This window comes from Amborella trichopoda, chromosome 11 (assembly GCF_054954075.1).
Source record: "Amborella trichopoda isolate Santa Cruz 75 chromosome 11, AtrichopodaSantaCruz75HAP2 v2.0, whole genome shotgun sequence".
In the NCBI taxonomy this organism is placed as follows: domain Eukaryota; kingdom Viridiplantae; phylum Streptophyta; class Magnoliopsida; order Amborellales; family Amborellaceae; genus Amborella; species Amborella trichopoda.
The window spans coordinates 14,936,593-14,949,087 of NC_142346.1; positions in this window are offsets into that span (position 1 = coordinate 14,936,593).

Here is a 12,495-nt window from a genome sequence, read left to right on the forward strand (position 1 = left end):
TCTTGGGTACTTTTGAGCATTCCACCCCTATTTAGTGGTTGCTCTATATAAGTAAACCCAAGTCATTTGTAAGAGGGCTTGAACTTTTTAACATTAAAAGGAGTATTTGGAGTGAATTCTTGCCTATTCTTTTGCTTTGTTCTCAAGTTCAAGCATTATGAGAGGAGAGAGAAACGTTCCTAGTGGGAGAAAATACTCCTAGATCACCATACACCATAGCCCCTTCCCTACACCATACACCATAGCTCTTTTCCTACACCATACACCACAACCTCTTCCCTACACCACATACCATAGTCCCTTCACTACACCATAGACCATAGCCCATAGACCTAAACCTTAGGCCTTAGTCTTAACCCAGGCCTAACCCTTCTCTCTCATGTGCATGCAAAGGGACTCATGGGTGTGCACCTAGGCTAAAACGCACCCTAAGTCCATTCTCTCTCCTCTCCCTCTCTTCCCTTTCTTTCTCTCTCCTCTATTTCTCTTTCTCCTTCTCTCTCTTTCTCTCTCTTCTTTACTCTCTTTTCCCCCTCTCTCTCTTACGTCCAATTTTTGGACCCGCACCTAAGGGCGGGTCCAGCTTTCTTGGCTTCCTTCTCTCTTCACTCTTGTTCCCTGCACTCATTTCCTTGCACACACCTAAACCTGCATCCCCAGGCACGCACCTAGCTCTGCACACTCGGGCACACCCCAAGCCCTACACCCTCCGTGCATACCCTCTCCCGTGCACACCTAGGCACACCCCAAACCTGGCGCACCCAGGCACACCTCTAGCCTAGGCATGCTCCTAACCTTGCGCACCCAGACATGCCCCTACCCCAGGCACGCTCCTAGCCCTGCGCACCCAAGCACGCCCCTAGCCGAGGCACGCGCTAAACTCTAACTCACACCCCTAACTCTAACCCCTACACGCCCCTTTATTTAATCATCTTTTCTATCTCTCTCTATCTATTGCTTCTCTCATTTCTTGAGCACTCAGCATGGGGTCGTCCTAAGATAGCGCCTTAGGGTTCTAATTTCCAGATTGCTACTCTAACCTCCATTTCGTACATTGGAGTCGAATCGCAAGAGATATTAATTCTCTTGCATTCGGTCACTTGGGTGAGGTCATTCTGAGTCAGCTTTCTTTAGAGTTCCGACTCTTTTGCTATTCTAACCACTAGGTCTCATAGTGCTTGAGTTGTAAGAAGCTTCCTTCTTCCTTCCCTCATTCGACCACTCATTCTTATCCCCTTCTTCTTTCTTTCTCCTTCTTATCACTTTAATTACCATATCCCGAACATTAGAGCCAGACACTGAGAAAGCCCACTAGAAAGGAACATTTTCATTCGAATTCTAATAGCAATTTTCAACAAAGAGCTGAGGTGAAGCGTTGAGTTTTGAGAGGGGCCCATGTCCATACCGCACTGTTGGACAGACAAAGGGCTTTCGTTATTAATCTAAGAGGGCAATAGCCTGGGCTTATCCCACGAACTCAAACCGCGGTGAGGTAGGTGCTCGAGTCTATCTCTTCATCGCATTAAAATCCTCTCCCAATTGGACATAACTATCCACAAGTGACACACGAGCCGCGCAAGCAACTCGCGCACTGTCACGCGGTTGTTCAAGAGGGGGTCTATTGGACCCAGGTCCTCGAGGGATGTTGGGCGAGGCAGATCCAAGCCCGACTAACTAGCGACTCCACTAAGAATAAGCTACCCTATAGTTGGTACGTACCGCTCTCAAACAAACATTTCATCGCTTTCTTTCTTAAAAACTGCTATGGAGTTTAATTGCACATTTCGTATCCGAATTGGGGATTTCATCATCCCCACATTCGTGATCTCTTTGTTGAGTGGTCTCTCAGACCTTCACACGTGGGCTCAGACCCAGGTTAATTTGGGAAAGGGACCTCAAACTCCTTACTCCCTTTCTAATGACACCAAAGGCAAGTCCATTGGTGTCAATTGCATGAGTGGTTCTAAAACCACTGACCCTCATGCTCACACTGCTACTGGCAGACTTTTTGCTAGTCTTAAGCTTTAAGAGTGGTTCAAACACCACTCCTTCTCTTCATATGGATGGTTCCTCTAAAACCACCATCTCCGTGGGTGACCGCAAAGTTACCCCACCTTCACTCTACACAGGCACTACTCGCACAGGTATGTCGCCCCACATACATCATGCCAGCAGTTTCGCTGCTGGACCTTTTAATTCGAGCGGTCCCAAAACCATTTGAAATACACTCACATATGTCGCGATAAATGGCTCAGTCATCACAGTGATGAATCAGGGCAAGCAAAAGCTCAACCTCATCACTTCACCTACTTCGGATCTTTTGGGACCCGGACCAACTCAGATTGGTACTCAATCCACTCATGAATCACATGATATTCCCATGGCTTCGTGCAGTCCAAATGCTGCACCCCGACACCCCGACAAGCACATGACCCATGACTTGGTCAGGAGTCACAATCAAATGTGCACATGCATGTTAAGAAGAGTGGTCATAAGACCACCGTAATTGCAAAGGGGCAATAATAGTTTTTCATATCGTTGCAAGGCTTTACAGCACTGCAACTACATTTTCTGCATAATTTTGAGGGCACCTTACTTCAATAGTATAAGGTTGACACCTTATACAAATCTCACCCTTTTTTTTTTGGGCGAAGTCTTAATGCAAAACCGGCACCAGCCAATAAGGTTGAGACCGGTTAACAACAAGGCTCGTCAATTGTTGTCAATGAAGAAAAAAATAGTACTTTCAATCTGTGAGAATGCTCTAATACCAAATGGTAGAAAACTGATACCCAAAAATATACATCAAAAACTGACTATGCAACAACGACTCGGCTTCCTTGATCTTGATCAAGGGTTTGAAGGTAAAAGGGAATTTTCAGTCCCTAGCTCTTGTCAAACAAAAAGTACTTGCCATACACAAGGATGACACTCAAAGTACTTGCCATACACAAGTACTTGCCATACACAAGGATGACACTCAAAGTACTTGACACTCAAAGTACTTGCCATACACAAGGATGACCGTCCAACTCAAAGTACTCTCGGTATACAAGGATAGGAATTCTCACTTACTCTCTGTCTACACCAAGGAGAAAGAAGAAGATTTTATTATCAAATTATAAACAATAACTAACTAATTGCTACATCAATGTCCCATGTATAAACCAGTTTGCTGGAGCTAGAGAAATGATAAAAATATCCCTAACAAGAACTAGATTACCCATGTGCCCTATTTCTCATACTTGTATGCAACTTTCATGCACCTAAATTCCCATACATGAAACCAAACTTTTAGACATTGAAATTTAGACTCATTGAAACTTTACACCATAGATTACTTGTTTCTACATCAAATTCCCTAGACCTTAACAAATCTCAAACTTACCAAACTAACGAAGAGAAAATGATAAAAACATCCTAGGACCTAAAACAAAAATAAAAGGACCGATTAATCCCAGTGACCGAAACAAATCCTGAAAATGAGATGTATAACTCGATGAACAAAGATCTTGAAAATGATAATTTCGTCCCGAGACCCAAAACTTTTTGATGTTTTGCAGCAAGTCTTCATTTAACTCTCGCCTTTTATATGCTTCCCAAACATAGAAAAGAAAAGGCCCAAATTTATGTTTCCTCGTTAGTATGTGTGACAAAGGACCAGGTGGCCCGGCCCAGACCTAAAATACTAGGGCCTGCCCATAAAACGTGGCCCAAGGGCCAGGCCAACATAGGACCAGGTGTCAAGACAAGCCTGGTTCGGCCTAGACCGGCCCCTAATTTTCATACTTTTTTTTGGCGTTGTTTTCTTTTAATTTTACCTGCCACTGCCCAGCCAGACCCAGTCCTAATAGGGCCAAGGCTGGGCCTGAGCCCAACCTCAGGGGAATAGGACCGAACTAAGACCAGGTTCGGTCTGTTGGCAGGCTACCCGTGAGGCATTCCCTCTCCTGGTTTCTAACATAAAGGCACCGTATCTCTCCCTCTGGAATGTTCTCTCTCTACTATACGCATCTTTAGCCGTCGTCTTCTCGCTCCGTGGACTATTTGGAATTTGGAACACACATAATACATGCATAACTTTTGCAAGGTCCACGAGCCAGGACCACAACAAAGCTGCCCACCCTCCTATGTCCTATTTCTTTCCCCCGAACCCACTACCTCTCTCTCTCTTTTCACAAGAGAGAGAGAGTCTTCGGATATTGAAAAGAAGGCCAGCTGCCAACCGAAACAGGACTGAATGATGGGCATAGGCCTAATCCATTGGTCCACGCAAGATACATCCAAGGTCTAACTCGTTGCAACCGACTCCATTAAAATACATTAAAGGATCCTTCTCATTCATCCTTTGCGATTTCGCTTTTTGAATCTTGCATACCTTACTTTAAATATTTACAGGGAAAATATGGTATTAAGTTATGGACGTGGTTAGCATGGGCCAAGTCGGCATATGTAGAGCCCCTCAATAAATCTATTTTTGAAATGGATTTTTGGATTTAATTTTTAAAGATATGTAATCTCTAATATGGAGATCATGAATTTGAAAAAAAATATATAAATTTTGAAAGCTAAAAATAATTATTCTATTAAAAAATATTTGGGCCGTTAGTTTCAATTATTTTTAAATGGACCACATATTTACATCCATCTTCAAGATAGATGCTTTATACTTCGAGACTGCATGTGTAGAAATGCGGTCCAGCCCGCATCAAACAATTTTCCTTTAAGTTATTATGCATCAGATTTTCAAACCACATAAAACTCTCCTAAGCCCGATATATATGCTACAATGCTGGTTAAGTGTTTTATCATTCTTATTATTTTTACCCAATCCTCGTACCTGGGTTTTAAAAAGCGTAGGATGCGACTTTAAACAATCGGGCACCTCGAAAACTTTATTATAAAATATAATTTTGGTGTCAAAATTTTTTAGGATGCGCCATGAATCTATTTTTGCTTTTAATTATAAAATTTAAAATTTAAAAAACTAACTCTAATCAAGCAAGTCTAAAAATGCATGATAATCTCAAAAAATGGAAGGTCTAAATAATGTGTTGCAAGTACACTAGTTTTGGGACTTGAAATCTTTTTTTTTTTCCCCATATCCATAATTCTCAATGTCAAGATGATTAGTTAGATGGTTTTCTAACATCAAAATAGCTTTCCTAGATGGATTTTTAAACTGCACTTTAATTCTACAATATAAGCTGTCAACCTTATATAAATTTTTTTGTTTTATCATATATTGTGAGAATTTTTATCTTTGGTATAGGTCGTTTTTAATTATTCTTATTTGGGATATATTGAACTTTAAGCGTAATTACTGATGGACTTCAGCTGCTCAATTTGAAAAGAAACGGCCAAAGGTGATTGTAAATAAAATTAAAAAAAACAAAAAAAAACTACTTCATACCTTTTCTTGAAGGTCAAATATTGGTATGTGTAGTTTTTCTTAGTGTTTGATTACTCGAGTGAGCCAGCTCGAATTCACCACCCTGGAAAGCCCGAGTATGTTAAAGTTGGGTGGTCCAACTCGGGAATCTTAAAATAGATATAAAAATCCAAAAAAAGAAAAATAAATTTATTTGAAACATATATTTTTTTTTATTTTGGCAAAGATTGGAATGTGTTTTGGCCATATTTTTTTCTTCTTGAATTATTTCAAAAATACCCCGTCATTATTTTCAAAATCTATTTTTCACTACTTTTTTAAACCTCATTTAGCTATGTTTTGTATCATTTTACTTTAAGCATATTATTTTTCCAACTTTTTAGGATTTTTTTTTTAAAAAAAAATAATATGTGACTTGTGGGTCCCACCATATTCTAAATGCAATGTCCAGGAAAATGGAGTAACGAGGTTAATAGAGTAATTTAATTTTTAAATGGGACATTGTTAACTCTCCTGCGTCCTAAAATGGAACAAGGGAAAACCGGTCTCCAAGTTGAAAACAGTCAGTTGTAGATAAGGTTTTTCAGAAATCATCAGGCGTTAGTCTTCTTAATCAATCTGGGTATCATCATTTATTAATGCATCACATTTTATTTTATTTTATTAATCCTTATCTAATTCTTCCCTAAAAAATAAAAACCGCTTCATTATTCAATGGCATTTTTACTAGAGGAAAAAGTTTATTTAGAGCAGAGGTTCTAAACAATCAAATTAGAGCCCACCTCAAAAATTTCACTAGAAGAGGTTGTTTTGATGCCCAAATATGAATCATCTCGACCTCAAGATACATGGAAATGAGAAAAAAAATGGATTTCATGTTTTGGAAATAGTTCATCTTGTAATGCATTTTTAGACCGTCAAATGTTTAAGATTTTTAAGTTTTTGTAGATCTAATCGATCTACGCTATTTTTGAAGCTTTAAATTTTATAATTAAAAATAAAAAATATATTTTAAAACTACCACAAAAAAAATCACGTATTTCGATACCATTTAAAAGTACGCTTTACTTTGGTTGTTTAAAGCCACAGCTCTAAACAAACCACAACCTTTTCTAGAAGCTTCTAGCAAAAAAAACATCATCTTTGTAATAAAAATCTAGTGACTACAAGGACGCGTCTTTTGCTAGATGCCTGTAGAAATCTCCACAACTGCCCTGCTTCAATTCCAAGAGAGAGACTCCAGTGGCGGCTCCTTGGGAATTAGGGAGTTGGGGGACTTCTCTTCGCCATTGCGTGCTTTTGACCCCTGCATTTTCCACTTTGAACTTTATTTTGTTTTTTATTTAATCGCATTCTCCTTTGAACTTTGAAGTCCCCATATTGAACCACGCGGTTCGGCTTGGCCCACTCAGCTCTGATGTGGCTCAGGGCAAATTAAATAAAAATATTTAATATAAGGCGTCAAACTTATATATTTAAATAAGGTGGGCAAATTAAATGAAAAAATTTAATATAAGGACTCAAACTTATGTACTAAAATAAAGATGGTAAGGTGCGCCTCAAAAATTTTCTAGAAGAGTGTTTGAATGTTGAAATGTTTGCCGATTAATCATCTTTACCTCGAGATGAATGGATATAGAGAAAAGAGGATTTCAAATCCTAAAAATAGTATATCTTAGAACAAGCTAGACCGTTTACTTTCAAGACTTTCAAATATTAATAGAATTGTTGTAATAGATGCCATTTTTACAATTTTAAATTTTACAATTAGGGACAAAAATAAAATTTGAAGCTATCTTAAGTTTTTCAACATTAAAAACATTAAAACTATCTCTCCAAGCCAAATTTAGAAGTACATTATAGAAAGACATTTTATAAAAGGGTGTGGTTTGGATAGAGCTGAGGCTCTAAACAATCAAAGTAAAGCATACCTTTATATAGTGCCAAGAAATGTGGTTTCAATACTGAAAATCTTTGTGATAGCCTGAAAATATATTTTTATCTTTAATTATAAAATTTAGAACTTCAAAAATAGTGTATATCGAGCACATCTATGAAAACTTGAAAATTGACGGTCCAAAAATACGTTACAAGATGCATTATTTCTAAAACATGAAATTCATTTTTTTTTCATGTCAATGCATCTTGATGTTGAGATGATCAATTTAAGGAAATTTGGATATCAAAACAATTTCTTCTAGGGAAATTTTTGAGGTGGACTCTAATTTAAATGTTAAGAGCCTCAGCTCTACATAAACTTTTTCCTTTATATAAACCTCACCCAAATTAATAATTTAATTGTTTAGAGCCTCGGCTCCATATAAACCTTTTCTTTTATTTAAACCTAGCCCAAATTATATATGTCTATATAGAGAGAGATATGATTCGAGTGGAGTAGGGATGTTGTTGCCGTGGGCTCACCGATCATTCGGTTTCAATGAAGATCGTTTTAGTTGAATTCGTGTTATGGTCGATCTCTAATGTCTATTTTCTACTTGGGCCAAGTACTCAGCCCATGCCCAAGCTGAATGCTTGGATTGAGTAGGGCCAAGTACTCAGCCCATGCCTAAGCCGAATGCTTGGATTGAGTAGCGCCGACTACTGTAGCAAAAAAACTTTTGAAACACTAAAAACTAAATAAAAAAAAAGGAAACATATATTGAAAATAAAATTATACAAAATAAATCTAATTGTGATTAAAAAAAGTAGCAAAAAAATAGATTTTGAACATACTAGGGATATTTTCAAAACTTTTCAAAAAATATGAGAGAATGTAAAAATAAATACTGACAGCCAATACTATCCAATCTTTGTCGAAATAATAGAGACATAAGAAAAACATATTACAAATAAATTTCTTATTTTTTCACATTTTTTATACTTTTTTTAATTATTTTTAATATCCCAGTTGGACCCTCAACTCACCTCGGGCTTGGCCACTCCCTAAGCCCGAGTAATCAGGATCTAAAAATGGAAACGTGTACGTGGCACTCTACACCATACACAACGAGTGTATGAGATAACTTTTCTTGGGTGGGACGTGGTGTTCTTGAGGTGGTGAGAGACATTATACTACCGTAGACACGTGTGATACGGTGAATCATTAGGGATTTGGCGCTCAATCCCAACAACCTATGGTAGAGATGTATACCTGTGATTTAAAAAATAGATCGGGCATTGTAAAAATCGGTCGGGATCAGTGAATCGGTGGTCCGGATCGTCGTTTTATTGATAGTGAACCAACGAAAAAACATATCCAAAAACAATGAACTAGCCAAGAACCGGTCTAAACTGTGAATCGGTGTTTTTATTGTAGCAAAATGACGTTTCAATGTAGGAAATCGTCGATTCTCTTTTAGATCCAGGAAATTTCCTATATATTGACAGAACCGGCACAAGATGACCGATTCTCGAGTCGGACCAGATGATTATGTGCCGACCCGGTGTTTTTGAAGGGAAAAATTACAAAAAACCTCCAAGATCACACTTTCTATGCATACCACCAACCTAACTTTTTATCTCATTTTTTTCCCCAAAACAAACTTTCTATGTAAATATACCCCAAGGGAAAAAGGTCATTTTTTTAAGACAGAAATGTCCTTCTCTTACACAAAAATCATTTTGGCCACAGCGTTGACTTTTGGACCCAGTAGCAGATTGTCGGAGTGCACCATCACATTGCCGGAGCTCACAAGTGCCGGACCGCCTTAAGACAACTACCAGACCGAAACTGAGTACGGTCGATCAGCCCTTTACATAGTGCCGGAGCATTGGAATCTAGTAACATCTACTGTCGGACCGCCTTTTGCAACTGCCGAACTGCCCTTTGCAACTGCCAGACCACACTTTACACAATACCGGAGCCCTACTGCCTGTAAGGACCCAGACTATCCCGGCCCGTTAAGTGCACGGTGGGATAAGTAGAGTGTGGGCCGCACGGCAATAGAGGGAGAGAAGAGTCGCACGGCGATGGGGAACGTGATAGTGTGAGTCATGCTGCGATAGGTCGCGAGACGATGGTGTTTGTGGCAGGTAGGTGCGCGCTGATAAGAACGTGCGGCAAAGTGAAGGACGCGTGGCGCAGAGAAAGGAAGAAGCGCATGACAAAGAGGGACAGAGCAGGGAACGACGAAAGGAAGAAGCACAAGACGAAGAGAGAGAGAGAGCGCGGTGAAGTGAAAGGCACACGGCATGTGCAAGTGATAACGCCGCGCAAAAAGTGGGCTATTGCCTGCTGGTCACTGCCGCCCGTGTTTCTGGCATGCATGAGCTGTGTGGGCCACTTGGAGAGTGCATGCTTACTTGTAGCCACTTGTCCAGATTTTTAAGCCTTTTGGCGCCACTAGGACAGCCACCCCACATTCAAAAGTACTTAAGCCTCTTCTGTAACCCATGCCACTCATTTTTTCCTCATCTCTCTCTCTCTCTCTCTAAGGCAAGGTTTGAAGAAGTGACTGTTGGTAGGCAGCCATTGTTGGGCGGGTGAGAGCTGTGAGAAGAGAAGTGGAGAGGATACCATTGTTGTTTAGATAAGTGGATCCATCACCATTGCATTGTAGTCATAAGGATGCATGGGGATTTATTCATGTGTAATGAGCAATAGAAATATATGTGATGTAGAAAATCCTTACGCCTTTTCCACTGAAAATTTGGGGCTCTTGTTCTCTAATAATGGTAGATGTTGTGAATGAATGTATGATTCTTAGATTACGTAAGAAATGCTTGTTGTATGTGTACATCATGAGAGAATGGTTGTTATCATGTTCCTCACCATGAAATGAAGGTCATGGAATGTGTTCTTGAGACGTGTTATATGCCATTGTGAAATTCCAGAATTATGTGTGTGCTTGAAAGAGGCTTTTGAATAGCCAAATGGGGTCCAATTGACCTCAAATCACCACCATTAGAAATATGTATGAGTCTAGTAAAATGTTTGTTTTTTCCACTGTTGAAATTTTTTACAAAAATGAAGTTATGATTCAAAATGAGAAGGTATATCACAGTTGACTATTTTCCTAGATTTTTCACTAATACTACTGTGGTCATTGATTTTAACTAACCAAACGAAGCTCATTTTTGGTCATGCCATAGCCATTTGAAAGATCTTTGAATGGCCTAAAATTTGCATGAAGAAACCATTTTGAAATTCTTCTGAGATTGAAAATTATACTTTGTTTTTTGAAGGAATGTCACTGTGGACAGTGTTGATAAAACTTCAGAACTCTCACCTCACTTGGCACAAATCTTTCAAATTAGCTTTGTTAGAAAGATGTACGTCTAGGCTCAAACTTTGATTTTGAAACCGTCACAAGTTGCTTCACGGTTTGGGAGTTGTAGTAATATGTAGCAGGGTAGGTCACTGCCCCCTGTGCACTGTAGGGTGCAGCTAGTAAACCCTCACTTCTTTGAACCTTTAAGAGGCCAAACGGGGTCCAAATGTCTTCAAACTAATCCCATTTGAAGGATAGGTGTGTTTAGTAAAAAATTAGTTTGGAATTATCTTCAAATTCTAAACGGTCTAAACGTTACGACCTTAATAGTGAGCATATCTTATTGCCCTTGATAGCAGGAAATCGAGCTATAAGGCTTAACTTGAATAATGTTGTCATTACTATGGTAATGTCATTATGAGATTGCTTAAATGTAATATGCCACTATCTAATGTGATATTGCTGCTATCGTGATGAAGTATTGATATTGTCATAATGTGATACTATGTTGCTTATGTGATATGTGAATACATACCTACGGTGTAAATGTTGGTATCATGCTGCTTACGTGATATGTGAATAGATACCTATTGTGCGAATGATGATATCAGGCTGCTTATACGATATGTGAATAGATATATACTGTGTGAATAATGGTATCATGTTGCTTATGCGATATGTAAATTGATTCCTACTGTGTGAATGATGATATCATGCTGCTTATGTGATATGAGAAAGGGGTACGTACTGTGTGAATGATACTACTGTGCTACTTATGTGATATGTGAATGGGCACCTACTGTGAATGATGGTGCTGGCAGTTGCCTGATGGAAAGGGCACCTACTATGTGAATGATGGTGCCAGCAGCTGCGATATTCCCTTGTCTCCCCCATGATAGGGCGGGAGTCAGGATGTGAATAATTGGGAGGGTCAAGCCCCCCAGATTTATATGGGCACTACGCATTAGGTCACCCAATGGTAGTGGAACTCTCTCTTGCCAGAAGGGCATAAGGTGAGGGTTGTGTTTTGCAAGGCCACTGCCTATCGAAAAGCCCAAAGTGCGCTGGAGATATGTGTATATGTGTACGAGGGCATTACGAAGTGGGGCAACCACTTGTCATTGACCTCCTTCCTGAATGAGGGTAGAGGTTTTAAACAACATGATTGGCTTAACCTAGCAATAGAACTTCTACTTCAAGAGTAGGGCCTTACTAGTTTTGTGACTGTGAGCTGTTATCCTTACTGTTCTACTTTAAGTAAGATGATTGTGAATTATGCATTGTATATTAAACTGCTTTTATCATATTACTGTTAGAATAATGAGAAGCATATTGGAGAATTCACTTGATACATGGTGATTTTATGTGCATTGAATTTTGTTATCACTGTTATGCTAGTTGGATATATTAGTGTAGATCTATTTACTGCGCTTTTAGCTCATTCCATCTTAATTTCATAATTGTAAAGTGAAGACTATTGGCATATGTGCTAAAGGTGGGTGGTCGTTGTGGGTTTGAAGCTTGTAGTTGAGGAGTTAAAAAGCTGTCATCTGAAGACTTTCATAGTATGTTTTGGTGTTCTCAGTATATGATGAACATTTCATTTTGTGTATTTTGGGCCTGTAGTGCCTTGAAGGAATTGTAAAAACTTTCGATGTTTAATGAATGAGATGGATGTACTTTTGCTTTGATTTTGTCTTTTGAATGGATTTATTCTAGTTTTCTTTCATAGTTTGCTCTTGATTCCGTATTTTATGCGTTGAGCCACTCCCACCTAAGTGCCATTTGCAACCGCGCTCTGTCGCCCTCCGGCAGGGGGCAGGGGCCAGGGGCAGGGTCGTGAAACTTCTGGACCGCATTTACACAGTATTGGAGCCCCTATTTTTGTGGGAT